This window comes from Mirounga leonina, unplaced genomic scaffold (genome assembly GCF_011800145.1).
Source record: "Mirounga leonina isolate KUSES-001 unplaced genomic scaffold, KU_Mleo_1.0 Mir_101595, whole genome shotgun sequence".
Classification (NCBI taxonomy): domain Eukaryota; kingdom Metazoa; phylum Chordata; class Mammalia; order Carnivora; family Phocidae; genus Mirounga; species Mirounga leonina.
The window spans coordinates 8,164,191-8,190,937 of NW_023270158.1; the positions used below are offsets into that span (position 1 = coordinate 8,164,191).

The window sequence follows — 26,747 nt, forward strand, 5'->3', positions numbered from 1 at the left end:
TGGGTATTGAGGAGGGCACATTCTGCATGGAGCACTGGGTGTTATGCACAAACAATGAATCATGGAACACTACATCTAAAACTAATGATGTAATGTATGGGGATTAACATAAGAATAAAAAAAAGAAAAAAAATAGAATTAAAAAAACAGAAAAATTTGGGTGATAATGACAGCTGATGGCAAGGGAGAGGACACATCTGTAAAGAGGATACATATGGTCTCGAATACAATTGCCAAGTACTAGCAAGAAAAACTGAGTCAGCACTGTCTTTAAGGGCAGGAGTGTATTTCTAGATAACTTGGCCTATATGGAGCTTTCTTGTGTGAAAAGATTATCTGTCTGGGCTCCCCAGAATTAAGACCCTCAGACTAAGATTTTAGCATACATTTAGGAGGTGATTACCAGCAGGGAGCGGAGAGGTGAGGAAAAAAGCAAAAGCAGCTAACACGGGATGTGTTATGAGAGGTTACTACTGTGCGCGTCTGGGAGCTCGATCCTACAGAAGACCTCTAGGAAGACAGGGTAGAGCACACCTCAGCCTTATTCCATCTAAGGGGCAAAGAAGATGTCTATTCATCAATTCTAGTTTGTCACTGGTTAAGGGGTTAACCAATGACAACTTCATGGCCCTTCTAACCAGCCCTGTGCTAAAGCTAAGCATACTCCCGTGGGCAGGAAAATCCCCGAGCACAGAGTTGTGAATGCAGGAATTGTGGATGCCAAAGGGCTATGAGCAGGGTTGTAACAGAGCCCACTGCATATATACACACACCCAACCACGGCCAGTAAACCCACTGTACCTGTGCTTTGAGTTTAAGCAGGTAGAATCTTTCTTAAAATCAGACAAGTTACTTATTTCAATGAAGAAGATTTGTACCCTTTGGAACCTATCCCAGTATATAGATATCCTGGGATTTAGAAGACTCAAACCTCAAGGCTGTCTCCAATGTACACTGAGGATTTATAACATTAATAAATGGTGATCCAGGGTGATGTAATCTTCTGGGCAAGGGATGAAAGTGCAGACAGAGGTATGAAACTAAGATGTAACCATTAAAACTGACTCAGATACAGCTGGAAGATGAACACGTTTTCTGCTCCAAAGCATTACCATTTCCTAAAATGAAACTACTAAAATCTGTGATTTTTGCATAATGTAAGTATTTAATTGTTGATTTTGAAAAAAAGAAGACAAAGAGACTAATGCACAAGATGCATAAAACACAGTAAAGCAGCACTCCCGACTCTGCTACTCTGGAACTGGGTTTAAGAAGTTAAACAGAAATCTGACTTCAAAGAACAAAGGCATGAAGAGTCATGTACAAAATAGAAGGAGGGCATTCATTGTTGAATAACCTGGAAGTGGGAAATACAGCTTGAAGGTCCACTTCTGATAATCCATGGATGAAGTTTCCTAGTTTTAGCATTTTACTTTCTTGACCCCCATGCGTCACCCCCACCCCCCGTTCCCTCTTCAAATGCAAAGATACTAGAAATGGGTTACTGAAGAAGTCATCCTCTTTCTCTTCTGGTCTGAGGCACTTCGGGAGCCACGGGCTTTGGTGCAGACATGGTCAAGCCCAAAAACCACACCACACACAACCAGTCATGAAAACGGCACAGAAACGGCATCAAGGAACCCTGGTTACAGAGACTGGAAGTTCTTAAAGGGGTAGACTTCAAGTTCCTGAGGAACATGCGCTTTGCCAAGAAGCACAAGAAGGGACTTTAGAAAACGCAGGCCAACGATGCCACGGTCATGAGTGCACGTGCCAAGGCTATCAATGCCCTTGTCAAGCCCAAGGAGGTCAAGCCCCAGATCCCAAAGGGTGGCAGCTGCAAACTCAGCTGACTTGCCTACGTCACTCACCTCAAGCTCGGGGAACGTGCTCGCACCCGCGTTGCCAAGGGTCTCAGGCTCTGTTGACCAAAGGCCAAGGCCAAGGCTCAAACCAAGGCCCAGGCTGCAGCTACGACTCTGGCTCCAGCTCTTGCTGCGGCTCAGGCTCCCAGAGATGCCTCTACACTGGAGCCGATGTGAGGACGGAAGGACTGGTGTGACCCCTAGGCTTCTGTCTGCGTGGGGCTGGTGTTCTATGCTATTCGTACAAATAAACCTGCAGCAGGATCGGACCACCAAAAAAAAGAAAAAAAAAAAGTCACTCAGACCAGGATTTGATATCTCGAAGGTGTGGCAACCTTGGATGAATTACTTAACCTCAGTTTCCTCATTTGAAAAAAAGGTCATAGTAATAGTACCTACCTCAGAGGGAGGTTGTGAGGACTGATAAATTAGCATATGTAAATCACTTAGAGCGCCTAACACATAATAAGAACTACATACGTGTTTGTAAATGTTACTATTAAGCAGATAGAGCTCTCTTCTAGGCAAAGAGCAAACTGTCAGAGCTTATGGAATGTGACACAAGAAGTGTACCAGAGTATTGTTTTCAATGATTCTTAACTGTCAAAAGAACTGACACAGAAAAAAGATTCTTTGGCATTCCAGAAGCAAAATAAGACTGATGGTGGAAGTTATAGTTCTGACACCAGGAAGATGTTTCGGCCATGAGAGCTGTAAAACAATGAAATGGTTGGAAGTCATGCGTTCACCAACACAGGAGGGAGAAGAGACGGTGGTGGCTTCTGAGTGACGCTGCGGAAGGAATCTGTGCAGCAGAGAAAAGGCTGACATAAATGACCTGGCCGGTTTTTCTAATTTTGAAAGTCAATAATTTCACAATAGGTCTCTGAACTCTCTTTCTAATCTTCTACCTCACTACTTCCTCATCTGCGTCCCCTGCCCTAGACATTCAAGCCATTTTCCCCACATCGAATGCCATTTTCTTGACACAATAAGACCAACATTTTTTTTTCTTTCCAAGTTTTTATTTAAATTCCAGTTAGTTACCATACTGTGTAATATTAGTTTCAGGAGAATTTAGTGATTCAGCACTTCCATACAACACCTGGTACTCATCATGGCAAGTGCCCTCCTTAAGGCAAACATTTTCAAAGTATAAATCTTATTAAAAGTTGTAGAGCGTATGGTGGATTAAAGTTTAATTTCTATGTATAATACAATGAGGCCTTGCTTTTTTCCTAGCCACGTTATGCTGGATCCTGAAATATTTAAATGCATATAAATGAAAGCTGGAATAAACCTCCCCACTCCCCCACCCATACATACTCATTGAGAAAGGAATAGGTAAATCTGTGTGCGCTAACTTATGTTTGAAGGAGCAAAAATACTTCTAACCTTTTTTGAATTTTTATTTTATACTACAGTTTACCTCTAAAAAGGTTTTACTTCAATGTTAAAATTAAATAAGATAAATGAAAGAGTGTCTTTATACCATGTTTCATCAAAAAGATATGTTAGTACTTCAAGGAAAGGTTTCTAGGGGAAAGAAGGCAAGAAAATGGTAGCGTCTAGCCGTTAGTTGGTCCAAAAGTTTCACGTATTTTTAGTCAGAAGCCTTTATTTAAACCAAAGCTTATTAGAAAATACACCATGAACACTTGGAGCTGTTTTAATTGAGGAGGTGGTGGGAGAAGACCCTGCCTGGAAGACCACCAGGGTAACCAGAGTGCTCGCTGATGCTCGCAGCTCGCAGATGCTCGCAGCTCGCAGCTACGCCAATGAAGGGGACAACACCTTCGTGCCCTGAGAATCAGGACCATTTTCCCGGACCAAAGGCAGCAGGAACTTGCTCTCAAAGATATTCAGAGGGGCAAATGTGAAGTCGTGTTATGTTTAGATGAGCTAAATAAGCATTTGAAACAGGCTCTATATTATAACATCATCGTCTGATAGGAGTTGAGAAGCTATTCTGGCTTCTCCATCTGGGTTTAAAAAGCCCCCCAAATTATGCCCTGCCATCTTGATTTCCTAGCAGTTTATATAAAATCCTCTATCTTTTAGCCCTTTTCAAATTTTTATTACACAGAACCTTAGGTATTCCTGGGGTAAAAGTATTAGTGCTAAAATACTCACTTTCCTATCAGAAGTAATAAAATAAACCACAGATCTTTTTCCCCTTGGTCCATAAAATTCTGAGAGAAAAATTTTTAGACAATGGAGACTATAATTGAATAATTCTATGGGGCATAAAGAATATAAGATTAAACAATGCTTTGGCAGAAATATGGGATCATTGTCAGGTTACAATTTTTTCTGTTATTCCAGAATGAAAAAGATGAGTTGCTATGGTTTCCTGCTCTACTCAAATGGGGTTTTGTTTGGCCACATTAATATTTGTACAGTTATTTTTCCATTACTCAGGAAACACCACAAACATTCAGTAATAATTTCACAAGCGTTTTTTTTTTTTTTAAAGAGCATCCATCTCCCCTGACAGGTTTTATGAATTCACATATGTTCTTGGAGACTTTTTATGATGCATTAATAAATATGTTTGACAAAGCACATGTTTTCAGTATAATTATTTAAATGTTCCTTTTCTACACCCCCCTCATTTGCTTACATAGATAACTCATTAAAAATAATTTAGATATGTACATGACTATGCATGTGTTAAAATCAAAAACAAATGGAGACCAGCCTGGAAAATTCTCTTAGCAGACAAAACCAGTTTAGAAATACAGAGCTTAATCTACATATTTTCAAAGACTAACTTGAGTTGGGTCATTTCTTGCTTATGAGCTGTTTCCCAAGGTTGACACGAGGCAACCACTGACCAACTACCTACCATTTCAGACAATTCTAATACTATAACCAATCACTGTGAAGAATAAACAGTCTGCTTTCTCACTATCTAAGCTACTTTAGAAGGTATACCCCTGCGCCTCATTCCAGGTTCTGGTTTGAGGGCTCCTGGATGCAAACCGTCTTACTGGTGTGTGCACAATAAACTTTAATTCCTATTTCAATGGTTCAGTGGTTTTACTTCTGTGATTTCGGAATTGACATTTTATAGCATCGGCAGTGGGGTCCAAAGAAGACCTCCAGGGACTCTGAGGCTAATGACAAAACAGATGCTGGTCCCCACAGAGCCCACTGAGCTCACGGCTTTCTCACCAACCCTGGAGTTTGAGGGTGTCTCTTGGATCCGAGCTCCACTCTCTTTGTGTTTTGAGCTCTCCAACTGTATTGTGCATGCTCCTTTTAGTTTTGGTTTGTTGAAGCTTCTTGATGAGTCACTCTGTTCTGTTCGAAAGGGAAGAAAACATGATTTCCTGTGTTTTAGAATACCTGTTGGGAAACAGGGCCCCTTGTAGGTAAGATGTCTGAGGGAATCTAAAGGCACAGATGGGTTCCACCTAGACTATAGACCAGAATCTGATGCCTTTTTGGAAAATGGGTGAACTTTGGGGTGCCTGGGTGGCTCAGTCGTTGGGCGTCTGCCTTCAGCTCAGGTCATGATCCCAGGGTCCTGGGACTGAGTCCCGCATCGGGCTCCCTGCTCAGCCAGGAGCCTGCTTCTCTCTCTCCCACTCCCCCTGCTTGTGATCCCTCTCACTGTGTTTCTCTCTGTAAAATCTTTAAAAAAAAAAGAAAGAAAGAAAATGGGTGAACTTTTGGAATTATAGTGGCCACTTTGGGGAAATTTTAACTTAGATAAGTCCCCCTTAAGGGGCATCCTTAAAAGACAGGATTCTAAACCTCTCAGAGACAGTGGCATACATTCTCTGATTAGTATGCAGAAGCTTCTAAAAGACAAAATGACTTCAAAAACAGCTCTAAAAGGAAGCTTACAGCATGCAAATAAAAAATCCTTAGGAAAAATGTTTGGCTATCTGAGCAGGTAACGTTAACTTAGTTCACCTGCCAGAAACACAATTTGGATTTAACTGTTCTTTTGAGTTTTGAGACACAGCTAAAATTTTTAAAACAAAATCTATAAGATTTCTGTTGGTATTTGTCTGTATGTTTAGTGCGTCTATGTCTGTATGTTTATAGATATGTGATATCTCTCTACTCTGGAAAGTATTGCCAAAATTAATTTGTAAAGAGCTCCATTTAATTGGCTTCAAGAAAATTAAGCATTTATAAAAATCAAGTATACTCTCAGAAATATAGAAACTAACCCAAATGTTTTTCAAGTTCAAATAATCTGGGATAAATAAAAGCCAGTTTAAGTTTGTTGGTTTAATAAAAGCGGGCATGTCTTAAAATTTGTCAACAAGAAGGCGGGTGGGACGATGGGGTAACTGGGTGATGGGCATAAAGGAGGGCACGTGATGTGATGAGCACTAGGTGTTATACACAGCTAATGAATCACTGAACACTTCATCAAAAACTAATGATGTAATATACGCTGGCTAATTGATTTTAAATAAAAAAATTTGTTAACAAGAAAAATAACTTGAGATGATGGTTAGCTATTTGATGTCTAATCCGAGCATAATTGTTAAAAGCCAGTGATTTAAACAAATGTAAAATAAAAGTTTATACTAAGTTAAACAAAATAATGGATATTCATTGAGTATCTAAATCATTTCCAAATAAGCTAAATATTAAATGCAAAGTATAAGTTTAGGTTTATCTACTTTTGGCTTTTTTTTTTTTTACAGAGGGATATTTGGGTCTTTCAATAAACATGTCTTGAGCCACAATGAAAAATTTACTATGGGGAAGCATATACTTCTAGAAATTATGAAATGTACTTATAAATTGCTGATCTACTGCAGGATGGTAATATATGAAAGACAGTTCACACTTGCCTGCTTCCTATTTTTCACTGGAAAAGCAAAGATTACTAGTAAAATTTATAATCAATATGTAAAAATAAAACTATTAGAAATAATTTGGGTGAAAAAAGAAGACTGTATATGAAAAATAGGTAAGGAAGATAGAATGTGTTATTTGGATAAGGAAAGGTATTAATGACATGAGGGTGTTTTCTGGTAAAAGAAAAAAGAAAGTAATTTTGTACTACAGTAAAATGACCATCCCAGATTAAGAAAGGAAGAAGGTAGGGCAAAAGCTGAATGGTTATAGAAAGCTGTAGAAGGTTTGTGGAAAAGGAGTCTTGAGAAATAACTTTTATGTGGTCAAGGTAAGATTGGAATGGATTTATTTAAGTTAAAAATTGGAGAATTTTAACATTAAAGGTCTGCGAGGCAGAATTAGAATTTGGTTTTCTCTTTGTTAAAAGGACAGTTGTTTTTTTTTTTTTTAAGATTACGGATCTTCTCTAATAAGAAATTATATGCAAAGTTTCTTTAATCTCCCTAGGAAAGAAAGATTATGGTGGCTTATAAAAATATTTCCAGGGCTTCACATTGTCTTTATCAAGTCTTTAATTACTTAGAAAAATAACGGAGTCTTCTCTGTTAAAAGAGGTAAGGTTTTTTTATAACGATGTGACTTTGTGTTATTGCCTTTGATATATTTCGTCACTTTGGTTGAATGGATAACTAAGTCAACTGCCTAATTGTTGTGATAGGTGTATATGAACTCTCACCAGGCCTTTAACTCTGGCTACTTCAAAGTCTTCTGCCACTCACAGACCCTTACTGTTTTACCTTTGAGTCTTCTCTGAAAACATTGACAGTGAACTACAGACAAAAGTGCTTCACCTTTAAAGAGACTCATGGAAAAGATCCTGACAAGTAGTCTAAAGTGCAGGATCCTGCTAACGTTAAGATCATAACAGTGAACTGGGTAAAGATTTCTAAAACTTTAATGGAAAACTGATTGATTCAAAAAGCTGCTAACCCAAGATGAAGCAAAACAAAAAAGAATTATGTAAGACTGAATGAACTGATGATGATTATAATTTTCATGAGTTCATTTAAAACAGCTAGTTCTTTAATGTTTTGTTTTCCAGATTGACAGGACCCCCTTTTCTCCTCTCTTTTAAGCCATCTATAACTTACAGCAATTTGGTAAAGTATATCTTTGCAACAAAGGATGAAACATTTATCTTATTCTCCCTACATGATTCCCCCAGAATTCATAAACTCTCTTATCAAATATTCTTATTTTTCATGACAATTTATGTGTTTGTATAAGTTCACTAAGATTCTGTTCTCCGTGTAACAGGACACAATTGGAGAAATCCTTGGCTTGGCTTCCTAGCCTTGAGGAGGTTCTTGAAAATCTAATCTAAGATTCCTCCTCTCCTAAGAGAGGTTTGCCTCTCTTTCTTTTCTCTTTTCTCATTTGTTTTGTTTCTTAAATTCCACCTATGAGTGAAATCATATGGTATTTGTCTTTCTCTGACTTATTTCCCTTAGCATTATACTCTCTAGCTCCAACCATGTCGTTGCAAATGGCAAGATTTCATTCTTTTTGATGGTAATTGTTTCTGAGTTCTGTCTTCAGCCAGTAGAAACTGGACTGGCTCCTGAATTCTAGTTTTCTCCAATATGTGGCTAGAACTCTCCAAGCTAACATTTCCAATTTTCTCCCACTTGTATGACTTGGAATCGTTATGAAACTAAAACTGCCCTTTTCCCAAGGCCTTGGAAACTAAAGCTAGACAGCTTGGTATAAGCTTCAGAGAAATCACCACATGTGTGGCTCATGTGTGGACAATATTCATGCCCGTGGCTATGTGGCCACTCAGAAAGATCGCTAGAGACATTCAAGGTGCAGACCAGGGAAATACGTCAGATTGCCAATGCTTGCCCTCATTCCACCTGAAGATGTTTGGAACCCGACATCTAGAAATCTTCTCCACTGGCTGTTCTCCAAAGTAAAAAACTGAATCTATTATAATTGCTACAACTATTAACCTTTGTTTTTCTTTTGTTTTCATAGAAAAGCTTCTCATTAAATTACCTGATTGCTCACATCATATAAAGGCCTAATTGAGGTGGAAGCTCACCTACAGCACCACATCCCAAAATGAAACATCTCCACGTTCATTCTGCCCTAAGTAATCATGAAGATATGGAATTGCTAGTACATCATGTTGTGCCTGTGTAAATAACATTTCGACACATATTTGAGTTACTTAACTGGTTAAATCTTGGCTCCTGGGAATCTCTACTCTGGGAAAATTTTCAATCTTTGACTACTGTTCTCCTTAGAGTCCTATTAACCTCTCTAGTGCATTGTGTACTCAACACCTGTCAGCAGCCACCCACATTCCAAATGGTATCCATCAGGATAAGGCAACTGGGTGAAATAAACAATAACCCCATAAATGATAAAGATGGTAACTACATGGCCCTCTGGCATGACATCTTAACTGGATGAAAACACCAAATGTGGGTTTTTCAGCCTGACTACATCAACAGTGGTAACTGAGAACAATGCTATCCTGGTTGGTCATACTCTCAGCCTGCTGAGAGAATAACCAGAAGGGAGGATTTGTTAAAATCAAAAACAAATGAGGGCCAGCCTTGAGAAGTCTCTGAGCAGACAAAACCAGTTTAGTCATACAAAGAAAGCTTAATTTAGCTTATTTTGTTAGATTAACTTGACCTGGTCATTTCTTGCTTATACCTCTGGAAATCATAAGCAAAACTTGAACTGTTCCCCAGGATTGATATGAGATAACCACTGGCCAATTCCCCATCATTTAAGAAATTTCTAATATTATAACCAATCACTATGGAGAATAAACAGTCATTGTCTTCTTATTACATAAGGTGCTTTGTAACAGTATACCCCTGGAGCCTCATCCATGTTTTGGTTTGAGTGCTCCAGGAGTGCAAACTGTCTTTCTGATGTGTGCACAATAAACTTTTACTAATTACTAATTCAGTGGTTCATGGGTTTGACTTCTGTTATTTTTGAACTTTAACACATGAATGCAGTATATCGTTCCAGGGATGTAAGGTGTATATTAGAACCTTTTCATTACCCAAGGATTACCTTGATGCCTCCATGTCTAACTCATGGGAAGGACAGGGACCTTGTACAGAGATTTAGACCCTCTCTTTATTCATGGCATGTACACAACCCACCATAAGGTATTTAGCCTGGGAAGCTACACAACAGAACTCCACAGGAAAAAATAGTCTGGTTCCATATTTGAAAACAAAAAACCCTACTGTCTTACCTAAATGATTAATAAATGTAGTCATTTCAAAAAAATGTAGTCCTTTCTTAAAATTTTAAAGGACTTGTTGTATTTATATAACAATAAAATCATTTCCTACTTCAATTAAGGCAAACATTGTTATTGACTGATTACATGAATTTACCTGAATAATCAAGTCAACTATTATCAATACCAAATTCATTTTAATTTCCATGGAATGTCATGCACAGAATTATAGAAGATGGGAATCACAACAAAAACATGCTTTACTCTTTCCTTCCCTCCTCACAGCATATTCTGCTTTAACGATATTTGTGAAGGAGTAAGGTAGTACAAGGAACTTTTTTCTAGTATCAAGTGAGCTTTAAAAATATATACAGGGGAGGAGCAAGATGGCGGGAGGAGTAGGAGACCTACATTTCATCTGGTCCCAGGAATTCAGCTGGATAGGGATCAAACCATTCTAAGCACCTACGAACTCAACAGGAGATCGAAGAAAAGAATAGCAGCAACTCTCTGAACAGAAAAACGACCACTTTCTGGAAGGTAGGACGTGTGGAGAAGTGAATCCGAGGCGATATTCGGGAGGATAGATGGCAGGGGAGGGGGCCTCCGTCGGCCGCTTCTGGCAAGTGATAGAGCAGTGGAGCACAAAATCGGAACTTTTAGAAGTCGGCTCCACTGAGGGACGTTGCTCCAGGGGCTAAGAGGGGGGTGGAACCCTCTCTGGGACAGTGTGGCCTCAGGACCCTCAGGGTCACAGAAAGCCCCGGGGGTGCCTGAGTGCGGCAGAGCTCCCAGGTATTGGAGCAGGGAAGCCGACTGCAGAGATGGAGCCAAGGAGCGGGCTCTCAGCTCGGGGTTGCCATAAACCGTGATCCACAGCACAGTTGGGCCACTCTCCTCCAGCAGGGACCCAACAAGTGGCAGATCCGGGGAGACTCCCCTTCCTCCCATTGGGAGAAGCGGCGCGGGAGTGCACCTCAGGGATCTGCTGGGTTTGGAGACTCCACACGGGGTCGGGTGCCAGAGATAGAAATGCGCGGTCACAGGCCGGGTGAGCACGGAGTGCGGCAGGAGACCGGGGAGATGGGAGTGATTGACTGCTTTTCTCTGGGGCTCACTGAGGAGCGGGACCCCGAGTTCTCGGCTCCTCCGGGGCGGAGATTGGGAGGCCGCCATTTTCACTCTCATCCTCTGAAGCTGTAGGGAAAGCTTGCAGGGAACAAAAGCTCCCAAGAGCAAACCTGAGCAGATTACTTAGCCCGGACTGGCAAGGGTGGGGCAATTCCACCTCCGGCAAAGACATTTGGGAACCACGGCAACAGGCCCCTCCCCCAGAAGATCAGCAAGAACAGCCTGCCAAGACCAAGTTTACCGATCAATGAGAACAGCAGAACTCCAGCGCTAGGGGAATACTGCACATGGAATTCATGGCTTTTTTTCCTATGATTCTTTAGTCTTTCAAAGTTAATTTTTATAATTTTTTTCTATTTTTTTTTGAATTTTTCTTTTTCCCTTTTTCAACCAACATCTTATCAATCCCTTTTTTAAAAAATCTTTTTTATTTTTCATTTTTAGAGTCATATTCTATCCCTTCATAGTAGTTAACCTTATTTTTGGTATATATATATATAAGTTGTTCTCTCTTTAAAATTTTGGAATACAATTTCTTCTAAAAGACCAAAATATACCATAAATCTCTACTGTATGGCTTTTTTCTAGTCTCCTACCTGATCACATTCTCTCCCCCCTTTTTTTTTAAATTTCTCTTCTTTCTTTTTTCAACCAACTTCTTATTTTATCAATTCCTTTTATAAAATCTTTTATAATTTTCATCTTTACAGTCATATTCCATCCCTTTATTGTATTTACCCTTATTTTTGTACATATATAAGTTTTTCTTTCTTTAAAATTTTGGGAGGCACTTTCTTCTAACAGTCCAAAATACACCCAAAATCTAGTGTGTGGCACTGATCTATGCACCAGCCTGATCATATTTGATCATATTCTTTTTTTTTATCTTTTTCTTTTTCTTTTTTTTCTTTTTTCTTTCTTTCCCTTTCTTTTCCCCCAGTTTCAGGTCTTTTCTGATTTGTTTAGTGTATATTTTTCTGGGGTTGCTCTTACCCTGTTAGCATTTTGTTCTCTCATTCATCTATTCTCCTCTGGACAAAATGACAAGATGGAAAAAATCACCTCAAAAAAAAAAGAACAAGATTAAGTACCGACTACCATGGACCTAATCAATACAGACATTAGTAAGATGTTGGACTAAAGAGTTCAGAATGACAATTACAAAGATACTAGCTGGGCTTGAAAAAAGCATGGAAGATACTAGAGAAACCCTTTCTGGAGAAATAAAAGAACTAAAATCTAACCAAGTTGAAATCAAAAAGGCTATTAATGAGGTGCAATCAAAAATGGAGGCTCTAACTGCTAGGATAAATGAGTCAGAAGAGAGAATTAGTGATATAGAAGACCAAATAATGGAAAATAAAGAAGCTGAGAAAAAGAGAGATCAACAACTAGTGGATCACGAGGGCAGAATTTGAGAGATGTGATACCATAAGATGAAACAACATTAGAATAATTGGGATCCCAGAAGAAGAAGAAAGAGAGAGAGGGGCAGAAGGTATATTGGAGCAAATTATAGCAGAGAACTTCCCTAATTTGGGGAAGGAAACAGGCATCAAAATCCAGGAGGCACAGAGAACCCCTCTCAAAATCAATAAAAATAGGTCAACACCCCGACATCTAATAGTAAAACTTACGAGTCTCAGAGACAAAGAGAAAATCCTGAAAGCAGCTCGGGAGAAGAGATCTGTACCCTACAATCGTAGAAACATTAGATTGGCAACAGACCTACCCACAGAGACCTGGCAGGCCAGAAAGGACTGGCATGATAGATTCAGAGCACTAAATGAGAAAAATATGCAGCCAAGGATATCCAGCTAGGCTGTCATTGAAAATAGAAGGAGAGATTAAAAGTTTTCAGGACAAACAAAAACTAAAGGAATTTGCAAACATGAAACCAGCCCTACAAGAAATATTGAAAGGGGTCCTCTAAGCAAAGAAAGAGCCTAAAAGCAACATAGACCAGAAAGGAACAGAGACAATATACAGTAACAGTAATCTTACAGGCAATACAATGGCAATAAACTCATATCTTTCAATAGTTACCCTGAATGTAAATGGGCTAAATACCCCAATCAAAAGACAAAGGGTATCAGATTGGATAAAAAAAGCAAGACCCATCAATATACTGTCTGCAAGAGACTCATTTTAGACCCAAAGACACCCCCAGATTGAAAGTGAGGGGGTAGAAAATCATTTATCATGCTAATGGACACCAAAAGAAAGCTGGGGTGGCAATCCTTATAGCAGACAAATTAGATTTTAAACCAAAGACTATAATAAGAGATGAGGAAGGACGTTATATCATACTTAAAGGGTCTATCCAACAAGAAGATCTAACAATTGTAAATATCTATGCCCCTAACATGGGAGCAGTCAATTATATAAGCCAGTTAATAACAAAAGCAAAGAAACACATCGATAACAATACAATAATAGTGGGGGAATTTAACACCGCCCTCACTGAAATGGACAGATCATCTAAGCAAAAGATCAACAAGGAAATAAAGACTTTAAATGACACACTGGACCAAATGGACCTCACAGATATATTCAGAACATTCCATCCCAAAACAACAGAATACACATTCTTCTCTAGTGCCCATGGAACATTCTCCAGAATAGATCACATCCCAGGTCACAAACCAGTACCAAATCAGGTCTCAACCAGTACCAAAAGATTGGGATCATTCCCTGCATATTTTCAGACCACAGTGCTTTGAAACTAGAACTCAATCACAAGAGGAAAGTCGGAAAGAACTCAAATACATGGAGGCTAAAGAGCATCCTACTAAAGAATGAATGGGTCAACCAGGAAATTAAAGAAGAATTAAAAAAAATTCATGGAAACAAATGAAAATGAAGACACAACTATTCAAATCTTTGGGATGCAGCAAAGGCAGTCCTAAGAGGTAAGTATATAGCAATACAAGCCTTTCTCAAGAAACAAGAAAGCTCTCAAATACACAACCTAACCCTCCACCTAAAGGAGCTGGAGAAAGAACAGCAAATAAAGCCTAAACCCAGCAGGAGAAGAGATATAATAAAGATCAGAGCAGAAATCAATGAAATAGAAACCAAAAGAACAGTAGAACAGATCAACGAAACTAGGAGCTGGTTCTTTGAAAGAATTAACAAGATTGATAAACCCCTGGACAGACTTATCAAAAAGAAAAGAGAAGTGACCCAAATAAATAAAATCATGAATGAAAGAGGAGAGATCACAACCAACACCAAAGAAATACAAACAATTATAAGAACATATTATGAGCAACTATATGCCAGCAAATTAGATAATCTGGAAGAAATGGATACATTCCTAGAGATGTATCAACTACCAACACTGAACCAGGAAGAAATGGAAAACCTGAACAGACCTATAACCACTAAGGAAATTGAAGCAGTCATCAAAAATCTCCCAACAAACAAGAGCCTAGGGCCAGATGGCTTCCCAGGGGAATTCTACCAAACATTTCAAGAAGAATTAATACCTATTCTTCTGAAACTGTTCCAAAAAGTAGAAATGGAAGGAAAACTTCCAAACTCATTTTATGAGGCCAGCATTACTTTGATCCCAAAACCAGACAAAGACCCCATCAAAAAGGAGAATTACAGACGAATATCCCTGATGAACATGGATGCAAAAATTCTCACCAAAATACTAGCCAATAGGATTCAACAGAACATTTAAAGGATTATTCACCATGCCTACATGGGATTTATTTCTGGGCCCCAAGCATGATACAACATCCACAAGTCAAATAATTTGATACATCACATTAACAAAAGAAAGGACAAGAACCATATGATCCTCTCAGTAGATGCAGAAAAAGCATTTGACAAAGTACAGCATCCTTTCTTGATTAAAACTCTTCAGAGTATGGGGATAGAGGGTACATACCTCAATATCATAAAAGATATCTATGAAAAACCCACAGCGAATATAATTTTCAATGGGGAAAAACTGACAGCTTTTCCCCTAAGGTCAGGAACACGGCAGGGATGTCCACTATCACCACTGCTATTCAACATAGTACTAGAAGTCCTAGCCAGAGCAATCAGACAACAAAAAGAAATAAAAGGCATCCAAATCATCAAAGAAGAATTCAAACTCTCACTCTTTGCAGATGATAGGATACTTTATGTGGAAAACCCCAAAGACTCCACCCCAAAACTGCTAGAATTCAAACAGGAATTCAGTAAAGTGGCAGGATATAAAATCAATGCACAGAAATCAGTTGCATTTCTAAACACCAACAAAAAGACAGAAGAAAGAGAAATTAAGGAGTCGATCCCATTTATAATTGTACCCAAAACCATAAGATACCTAGGAATAAATCTAACCAAAGAGGCAAAGAATCTGTACTCAGAAAATTATAAAATACTCATGAAAGAAATTGAGGAAGACACAAAGAAATGGAAAAACGTTCCATGCTCATGGATTGGAAGAACAAATATTGTGAAGATGTCAATGCTACCTAGAGCAATCTACACATTCAATGCAATCCCTATCAAAATACCATCCACGTTTTTCAAAGAAATGGAACAAATAATCCTAAAATTTGTATGGAACCAGAAAAGACCCCGAGGGATGTTGAAAAGGAAAAGCAAAGCTGGTGGCATCACAATTCCGGACTTCCAGCTCTATTACAAAGCTGTCATCATCAAGACAGTATGGTACTGGCACAAAAACAGACACATCGATCAATGGAACAGAATAGAGAGCCCAGAAATGGACCCTCAACTCTATGATCAACTCATCTTTGACAAAGCAGGAAAGAATGTCCAATGGAAAAAAGACAGTCTCTTCAACAAATGGTGTTGGGAAAATTGGACAGCCACATGCAGAAGAATGAAACTGGACCATTTCCTTACCCCACACACAAAAAGAGACTCAAAATGGTTGAAAGACCTCAATGTGAGACAGGAGTCCATCAAAATCCTAAAGGAGAACACAGGCAGCAACCTCTTCGACCTCAGCCGCAGCAATTTCTTTCTAGAAACAGCCAAAGGCAAGGGAAGCAAGGGCAAAAATGAACTATTGGGACTTCATCAAGATAAAAAGCTTTTGCACAGCAAAGGAAACAGTCAACAAAACCAAAAGACAACCGACAGAATAGGAGAAGATATTTGCAAATGACATATCAGATAAAGGGCTAGTATCCAAAATCTATGAAGAACTCATCAAACTCAACACCCAAGGAACAAAGAATCCAATCAAGAAATGGGCAGAAGACATGAACAGACATTTTTCCAAAGAAGACATCCAAATGGCCAACAGACAAATGAAAAAGTGCTCAACATCACTCAGCATCAGGGAAATCCAAATCAAAACCTCAATGTGATAGCACCTCACACCAGTCAGAATGGCTAAAATTAAAAAGTCAGGAAACGACAGATGTTGGTGAGGATGCGGAGAAAGGGGAACCCTCCCACACTGTTGGTGGGAAAGCAAGCTGGTGCAGCCACTCCAGAAAACCGTATGGAGGTCCTTAAAAAGTTGAAAATAGAGCTACCATACGACCCAGCACTTGCACTACTGGGTATTTACCCCAAAGATACAAATGTAGTGATCCGAAGGGGTACGTGCACCCCAATGTTTATAGCAGCAATGTCCACAATAGCCAAACTATGGAAAGAGCCAAGATGTCCATCAACAGATGAATGGAAAAAGAGGTGGTATATATATACAATGGAATATTATGCAGCCATCAAAAAACCCCAAATCTTGCCATTTGCACGAAGTGGATGGAACTAGAGGGTAGTATGCTAAGTGAAATAAGTCAATCAGAGAAACACATGTATCATATGACCTCACTGATATGAGGAATTCTTAATCTCAGGAAACAAACTGAGGGTTGCTGGAGGGATGGGGTGGATATGTGATAGACATTGGGGAGGGTATGTGCTATGGTGAGTGCTGTGAATTGTGTAAGACTATTGAATCACAGACCTGTACCTCTGAAACAACTAATACATTATATGTTAAAAAAAAAAAAAAGAAGATAGTAGGAAGGGAAAAATGAAGGGGGGGGAATCGGAGGGGGAGATGAACCATGAGAGACTATGGACTCTGAGAAACAAACTGAGGGTTCTAGAGGGGAGGGGGTGGGGGGATGGATTAGCCTGGTGATGGGTATTAAAGAGGGCTCGTATTGAATGGAGCACTGGGTATTATATGCAAACAATGAATCATGGAACACTACATCAAAAACTAATGATGTAATGTATGGTGATTAACATAACATAATAAAACAAATTAAAAATATATATATACAGAATATATATGATAAATAGATGCTGGTTTTTAATGGGTGTGTTCTAAAAATGTTTTTAAGTATATTTACATTTTTGCAATATATTTTCATAAATAATAAAATAATCCATATTGTAACAAAATGTTTTGTCAAAACTTCAAACAGTTAGTATACAGATTTCAATATAAGTCACTCCAAAATCACGAGATTTAGATTTCATGCTCAGCTTCTCAGTGGGAAAAATATTCAAAACAGAAATGGGTAGGCCTTATAGCTTCTACCCAATGGATATGTCTATATAGTTGTGAATTAAAACAAAAAACAAAGGCTAAAAGGGAAATTGGTTCTTAATCCTTATCTCTAGTTATAACAAATTGGAACATTCAGATGATTTTGACAGGTCTTCCTCTTTTGGAAACCAGGCATTCAGAGTATCCCAATGACTGAGAATGGGGGTGTACAGAGGAGAAAAGAGGAAAGAAGAAAGCATTACTGTAAGACATACATCAATTCATAACTACACCCTGTACCCCATTATCCTAGCACTGTAGCCAATGATCTCCCTTCTCCCTGCCACTGTTGCCATCAGTGCTTAATTTTAACAGATTTACCTCTTTGGGATGGAGCGGTGAGCAAGGAACACATTGAATCTCTATGAGGAGTTAGGAGTTTTCCTAGGAAGGGCCCCAGAACCTCCCTTAGAGTATAACGAATCCTGTGTGAGTGTATCTCACTTTGTAATACACACCGCAATAATTTAACACGCTACAGATATCTCAACCTCATGTAATTTCCCCTTGGTTATTTAAGTTGCCTCTACCTCATCAGAAAGATTTGGAAAGGGTCCAAAGATGGTATTTAAAATCTTAGCTATTCAACATATATAAATGTATTTTAGCATGACCACAGTTACCAATGAAGCAGAAATGAGCATGAAAGGAGAGAATACTTTTAAGTTTTCTCTTCCTATCCTTTTGTATTGTTTGATTTTTTAAAATAAGAATACTTTATATAAGAAAAAATAATAAAATCTTAGCTATTCATAAATGTCTTCCATTCTAGGCTATTTGAAAGGGAAGCAAGGGCAATTCTGAACAACTCTTCAATTAAAGGTTTGGTCAAACCAAGAATAAATAAAGAAATGGCTTCATCTGAGTAATTGATCCCTCCAACAATGCTTGACCAACTGTGGTGTTCTTTAGATTACATCATTGATTGTCAGATCAAAAGTTATGGTAGGAGAAATCCTAGAACAGTTTTGCCATTGAGTTTGAATTTACCTACAAATACAAAACCATGGTGTATTGTCCCACACTTTTTATAGCTTTATAACTTTGGCTTTTGTCTCCCTGTTGGATGAGGACCAGGTACATTGGTATAGCTCCATAAAGCCTAATATTGGAAATAATTCAAAACCTCAAAGTCAATGTCACCTTACTCATTTCACCTGCCTAATGACTTCCTCTCTTTTCAAACAACCCAAAAAAAATATGTATTCACATTACTGGGAAGAAGAAACTCTCCCTATATTTGCACAATGGGGTAATTTTTTGCCCTTCTAATTAACCAGCATGAGCCAAGTGTTTAAAAGGTTTCTTCTGAAACTGTGCCTTCAATTAACATTCGCCATTTCTAAATTAATCATTGCTGACTTTAACATGCAGGATCTCTTAAAGACATGATTCAAATGGAAAAAGAAAAGATAATTCCATTCAGAGAAGTCTATTAACTACCTGTGTTTCTTAAGACTTTGGTCATTGCTTTTCTCCTGTCACTGTATAAAGAGTCCTAGAATTTGGAACACTGCTTCATCATATCTTTAGATAAAAGTCCTGCCAATGACCTTGAACGTGATTCCCATAGCTCTCTAATTTCAAAATTAACAGTGACTCATTAACATCATACAGTGCAAAATACATACTCTTCCATATATCATGTAATCTGAAATTTCCTGCAAGAAACAGGGGCACACTAAATTTCAGAATATTCTTATTACATTTAAAAAAATCGAATTGTTGTAATTATTAAAGGAACCCAAATGTGGGTGGTTTATGTTGAAAATCAAAGTAAGAGGCTTCCAGTGGGACGCATTTTCCAAGGATTCAGTGGAACTAATGTCTTCTTTAAGCAATCATAACTCTGGGGAAACTCAAAGATAGCATCTAGCCAAATTGTACAATGACGAAGAAAAGCTTTTCTAACATAAAAAGGAATAATGTCTATGATATGTACAGCCAGGGACTTAAAGCATCATCTATGAACTACCAATTTGTGAGGTGAGTAACTTTATCATCTACGAAGGCCTACTATTCGACATCTTCTTGCCCGTGGTGCTAAAGGTAATGCTCCTCTAGGAGCAACTTAGCACTCCAGCATCAGGCTACTGATGCACAGGCTGGCTGTCAGGGTGAGCCAAGTGGCTCACCTTGCAACTTTGATCCTGTATGTCTGACTCTGCTTTTTGAACACCCTTATTCTATGAACTGTGCTTCTGTCCTCAACGGAAGAATGCTGATTATGTTCATTATTTTTTGTCTCCCTAAGTCAATGTGAATTCTGTGCTCCCTGTATTTATTTTATGCTAACCTGATCCTAGAATTTAAAATTTTACTACTTGAGCTTGAGAGAATCAGCACTAAAATTCTGAAGTCCATCCAGTCCATCTCCCCTCCCCTTTTTAACCTGACACAAAAAGCAACAAAAGCAAAAATTAGTAAGTGGGACTGTATCAAACTAAAAAGCTTCTGCATAGCAAAAGAAACCATCAACAAAATGAAAAGGCAGCCTACTGACTGGAAGAAAGTGTTTGTAAATCATGTATCTGATAAGGGGCTAATACCCAAAACACACAAAGAACTCATTCAACTCAATAGCAAAGAAATGATTTGAAGGTATGAATGGACAGTTTCCCAAAGAAGACAAAGAGATGGCCAACAGATATATGAAAAGATGTTCTATGTAATTAATCATCAGGGAAATGCATATCAAAACCACAATAAGATATTTTCTCACACCTGTCAGAATGGCTATTATCAAAAAGGCTAGAAATAACAGGTGTTGGTGAAGATATGGAGAAAAGGGAACCCTTGTGAACTGTCGCTGGGAATATAAATTGGCATAAACACCAGGGAAAACAGTGTGGAGTTTCCTCAAAAAATTAAAAATAGAACTAACATATGATCCAGCAATTCCAATTCTGTGTATTGATGCAAAGAAAATGAAAACACTAATTCAAAAAGATAGCTGCACCCCCATGTTCACTGCAGCATTATTTACAATAGCCAAGATATGGAATCAACCTAAGTGTCCATCAGTGGATGAATGGATAAAGAAATGGGGGCATATAGAGAGAATGGATTACTATTCAGTCATAAAAAAAAAAAAAGGAATGAAATCTTGCCGTTTGTGACAACATGGATGGACTTTGAAGGTGTTATGCTAAGTAAAATAAGTCAGACAGAGAAAGACAAACACTGTATGATCTCTCCCATATGTGGAACCTAAAACAAACAAACAAACAAAAAACTAAGCTGACAGAGACAGAGGACAGATTGATGTTTGCCAGGGGTGGGAGGTAGGAGAAATGGATGAACTGTTTTTGGTTTTGGTTTTTTCAGTTTAAGTAAATTGAATAAAAAGAGTAAAAGGGACAAATAGCACATGCTCAATTAAAAACAGTGCACCAGCACTAAAATTCTAAAGTCCATCTAGTCCAATCTTTTTTTTTTTTTAAACAGGGAAAAAGTGTACCCTGGAAAATGTGCCTTTCCAAGGTCATACAGCCAGTTAGAGATATAGTTGGCATTTCTTACAGTAAAATTTCACATATTGGTGTCCCAGTTCTGCATTTGGATCTTCTCCCTTTGCTAATGAATTTTAATTGTCATCCAGATGACTCAATCCTGTTACAGTTATTTAAAAGAAAGATCGAAAGCTTTTCTCTGTATCCTTCTTCATCCTTCTTATACACATACTCACTCCTATCAACATGCTGGACGCTTAAAAATCACATATCCCTGAGAGGGGTAAATGGAGACAAAATAAATATGTGACAATATCGCAGCAATATTTGGCTGCATAACCATCCATGGATATGTTATTCAGACGATATCAGACGGACAGAAATTTCACGGAGGACCAGCTTAGAGGGCCAGAGTGGTGGTGAAGAGAACACACATTTTAATCCAGGGGGACTGTAACTTGGAGGCCGGTTGCAACAATTACCAAGAGCTACCAAAGGAGGTGTTCCCGAACAGCTTAAAATATCACTGAACTTCTCCACAAAAATATAACTGAAAAAGAATTAGTTAAAAAACCCCACTATTTTTATAACGAAAGAATACATTTCCTTTTCTAATATGTCCTGGTTTGGAAAATTTACTGCATTTTCTCCCTTTTCACCGGAGATGAGAAAACTGTAACTTATCTTCTTGCTGACTGAACAAACTGTGAAACATTTTATAGACAGTTTATAGATAGGCCGTGAGTCACAGATTATAACTCCCTAACTGCCAAGAATGCATCTGCAGTTCCTAGAGTTCTCAAAACTCCTGTTCTAACCCACCCACCATACAGATTCCCCTAATACGCCATGTTACTTCTGCACTGAAAAGTCAGTATAGTTGTGGTAGATTAGGGGGTGCTTTTCAGTAATGACTCACTCCCCTTCCTACCTTACAGAAGAAGTCTATTTCCATGCCCCACTGATATTGGACTTGGCCATGTCATTTACTTTAGGCAATGCTGTGGTGACACATCCAACTGGGTGCTGCTTCAGCACTGTGCCTTAGGAGGAATTGCTTGTTTGGCTCTCTGGGAGCTTTGGGAGCCCAACTCCAGCTGGATCACAGAGAAACCAATTTGTAATATAAACCACTGAAATTCTGTGGTTGTTAGTTGCACTAGCTGATGGATACAATAGTTATTGCATATGTTATTCAATTTGTTGCTTGGTAAATCTTTGCTGGTTTTCCATTTGTCTATGTCTCACCTTCCCAACCAGACTGGAAGACACTGGTGCAATTTAATACATGTTTCTAACTTTTCTGGCACCCCAAAAGGCATCCCACTGTAACTGCTCAATACAGTCTAGCTTCAGGAGTCACTGTTTTTCCTTGTACCGCACATTGGAGCCAGTCTTCACCGTACCACTGGTAGCTCTCAGCGACAAGTGTTGTATTTCAGTAGCAATCTCGGAATACGTTTGAAAAGCACAGATGCTAAGCAACTCAACAGGATCATCAGCAGAAATGAGCAAGTGGAGAATCCTTTCTATGGGGACTTTGCTGGCACTTTAAGACGCCTTTCCATTCATGGTAGGACAACTTTTGCACATAAATGAAAAGGCCATTTTTTCTCCAGGCAAAATAGCTGATTTTAGTAGCACAAGGCCAGAAAAACCCCTTTACTGAGACAGCACAATTTTCCATTGGATTTCCCCATGACTCTGGTATTTAGAACTACCCCAAGGCTAAGAACTGATATATTTACTACTACTATCCACAAAGGGCACAGATCAAGCACGGTAGGCTACAAGGTGACCTTTAGTTGTGCTCAGACCAGCCTTTCCCACACATTTACAGTAAGCCACACACTCCTGGAATTTATTCCGTCCTCCCTGAGGTAGGAAGGTCAAGGACCTATGACAAAGCTGAAGGAGACTAAGGGTGTGAGGGGAGAAGGTGGACCGAAGGAGCAGCTGCGGAGGGAAGGCAGTGACATATAAGTGAGCTCGGTAGGTCACAGCAGAAAAAGACTTTCTCTTTACGCTTAATTTTCAATGCCTGGGCAAAAAAAGTCAGGGGGAAACCATCTGCAATTACTGACTTTGACAGATAATCTCATCACGGCCAGTTCCACTGTATGCCAACCCCCAATTTAAGGCAATAATATACGCCCATGTATACCCGTCATTTGTCACACACACACTGTGAGTGTTAGTAAAAACTATCCAGGTAGTCTACTGAGGTGAGTTTTCTTTATCGAATGAAGAAATGGTTTGAACATTACCAAGTAATGCTGATTCTACTATGGACTGATAAGCATTTAAAGCACTCAAGATCATTCAAAAAAATGTATTAAGGAAGAAGGTAAAGAAATCTCAGCAACTCCCAAATTGGATCTATCAGTGGCAGCAGATGAGTGCTTAGCCAGTCTATTGAAAAGATTTAATTACATCCCTTTCTTACCTTGAATGTCTGAATCAATTTGACAGAGCGCTTAAAGCAATGGTTGTCTAAAGAACAAACTCTTCCTGCGGCTGGTGAAGTGAGTCCCCCTAACAGTAAGACTTATTAATAGCAAATTAATGATTGTCAAATCTAGGGCTCAATAATGACAAAGTTCTGTTGGAACTTACCATATTCTGTGTGTGTGTGTGTGTGTGTGTGTGATATTTTTAGCTTTAAATGTCTGCCTGTTTTGTTCCTTGAAACCTCGACACGTAAAATCTTGGTATGTCATCATGGGAGCACTCCTAGTTAAGATCTCCGCCACCTGCTTAAAGCAGGAAGGAAGACTGAAGAAAAAAATAACCTGCTTTGTTTTGGGTGCCATTCCGAACTTATCCAACACTAGCAAGATGTTTTTCCTTCCAGAGTCTCCAGGGCTGGAAACAAAAATCAGAACAAACCCTAAGAAATTTTAGGTGACTGAAAGGTAAAGCTTTAATTTAAAAAAGAAATTAAAACCTCCCGTATTCTATAGTATTTTAGTTCTTGGCTTTTCATAGTCATTTGTCATGCTTGCCTCGAGAAACTGTTAAAAGTAGGAATGTTTCAGGATATTTTTCAGGCTATGGAAAATATTTGCCTGTTAACCAACTGTTGCAGTTTGTACAAGATTGTCTGAGAACATGTGTACCTTTTCTAGAATCCTATTGTTCTTGAAACATGGGACTCTTTTCCTTGTCCTTCCTCCCAGGGGGCACTTGGAATCAGTTTGTTGAAAAGAGAGGCAGTTTCTTTTCCATTCAGGTTTGTTCAAACTCAGGAATGAGGAGAAGTCTGAAGAATGTTTGTGGCTAAGCTGGAAATCAATGGAAAAACGTGTTATGGTTTTACAACAAATCAAGTAGCACAGATTTGCTTTGTGTTCAGGAGTTAATCTACACTCTCTAAAAATGCTCCACAAGCCAGTTAAAGCAAATGAAGGAAAAGACTCTGCTGGAACCCCCTAGAGAGAATATAGTGCTATGTCATACAGCTCTCGCAAATGAGTGGGAGAGATCATCTTAAACCTTAAACCGTGTGTTGAAAACACATGCCAATCGCTCTGATGCTTGCCATTAACAACTTCAGAATTAGCTTACAGATGGTAATCTCCATAGAGCAGTGACTTTTATGTGGGGAACCCAGGGAAGAAAAGCTTTTTAATTCTTTTTTTTTTCTTTTGCAGCTGAACACAAGTGATCTGGGAGCCTCAGCACCATATAGAAAATACAACTATATCATTGAAGTGTTTGGTGTTAATAATTCAGAGAAAGTGATAAACAGTCAAGGGTTTGAGAGAGGCTGGAAGTAAACTTTAAAAGTATAAAAGCTGAAAGCTCAAGTTTTGAAAATGTCCTTGGCGATTTAAAAATTCATATAAGTCCGTAGTTTCAAATCAACATTTTAAGTGTCCAAATTCTAATGCCTCCATTTCCCTGTCTAATTCCAAGTAATGGTCCTGGAAATAAAACTGGAATAGGACCCAAATATTAGAAATGGAGATAGAAAAATAATGTAGTTGCTTATTTTAAAGCTGAGGCAGTAAATAATCCCTAAAATATTACTCACCTGCTTTTACATTTACCCCAAGATCCTAACAGTGAGGGCTGCTGTATTTCTTCCCATTCTTGTAAGTGGTACAGTGTTTTATAGCACGGTATGATTCTGCCCTGAAATAATGGAGAAGGGAAAGTTCACAAAAAAGACTAGGATGGCCAAAAAGAAATGCCCTATTACCTTTCAAGAGTGGAAGAGAGGTAAGGTAGATAATTCCAACTAGAGTGATCCCCAAGTCATTTTTACTTGGCTTTGAAGTATACTTCTGGCTGTTAAGTTTTATATTTCCTTTTTAGTGGTACTTCTTTTGGGCCAGTATTAACATGGGGGCTACTCAAGTATGTGCAAGTAGGGAAACTTGAGGGTATCACTGGAGGGAACCAAAGAGCTCAGACGGCATGGAAAGGATGGACAGGAATTAAATATCTGCTGTCATTATCCCTAGTGGCAGATAATCCATGCAAAAAATAGTTAGAAGTCAACTCTTTTATGCTACATGCCCCAGTATAATTCATTAAGTGAGCACCTCTCCCCATCGCCTAACTATGAAGGAATGTGGCTTTCTGTGACTTAAGAAAACTAGTTCTAGGAAAGATTATCATCTTCATAATGGTTAGGAAGCAGGAACACAAAACAAATGATGGGTCACATCTTAGAAAAATCCAGTGCTTTAGATGATACTGCTTGAAATTCAGGTACCTTAAGCTTGACATAGTCATTTCCTTGGAGAGTGTCCTTCCTTGACTACTGGTGAAATGAAATCAGCGCATTTCACCTGCCTTCTCAAATATGGCGTGTCTAGACTTATATTTAAGTTAATTTTATTCCTCTTTAGTTCCTGAACACACAACTCTGTCATCACTCAGAAGGGCTCCATTTTCAAAATCTCTAAAACTGATATCGCCTCTCATTAGAGACTTCTCTTTCACTTTTTTTTTTTTTTCTTCGTGGATAGTTCTCTTCAAACATCTCTTCCCACTTCAATCAGACTGCCTGGCCTTGAGTATGTCCTTGATGGGAGCTCCTCAGCTCTTTCCCAGGACCAGTGCAATGAAGTATAAACTCAATAGGGCAAGCGAGGCTTTCCACTGATTGGGCCCCACCAAGCTCTCTATTCTCATCTCTGGCCTCCTCCTGAGTTCTATTACTCACAACTAGTTCACACTAAATGCTACTGTTCATCTTCCCAAAGCATGGCTCACTCTTTACATTAACATGCTAAAAAGTCTTGTGTCCTTTCTGCCTTTCCAGTGGAGAATGACCTCTCAGCCTTGGCTCTGGGGATCCTCCCTATCAACTACACTACCCTACAACGGGAAGTTTAATAAATAGTAACTCTGAACTTGGGAATCAAGGGCAGGGAGGAGACCACAGTAGGACTCAAGTGACCTCAACAGTGAGAAGGAAAAGTGGACTGCAGGGCTGGCACCTGCTGGGACTGACAATGCAAATGTTTTCACACATGTATCTAACGCATACTTTGTGATATAGACACTTTTACACTGAGCAAACCAAGGCTGGGAAAGTTTAAGTAACTCCTCTAGAGTTACTCTAACACTAAGCGTTAGAGGCAAGTTTCAATGCCAGGCATTTTTCAATCCAGAGCCTCGTTTATTTTGAATGC

At 38.8% G+C, this 26,747-nt stretch overlaps 1 long non-coding RNA gene across 1 annotated transcript; it reads right to left on the reverse strand.

Annotated features, from left to right (window-relative positions):
* Window positions 1-1,455: 1,455 nt before the first annotated feature.
* On the reverse strand, window positions 1,456-25,218 carry LOC118007672. Its single transcript, XR_004678463.1, has 3 exons — window positions 25,136-25,218; window positions 24,219-24,383; window positions 1,456-2,118 (listed from the first exon to the last, which is right to left on the reverse strand). It is a non-coding gene; the product is annotated as an uncharacterized LOC118007672 (long non-coding RNA).
* Between the last annotated feature and the right edge of the window lie 1,529 nt (window positions 25,219-26,747).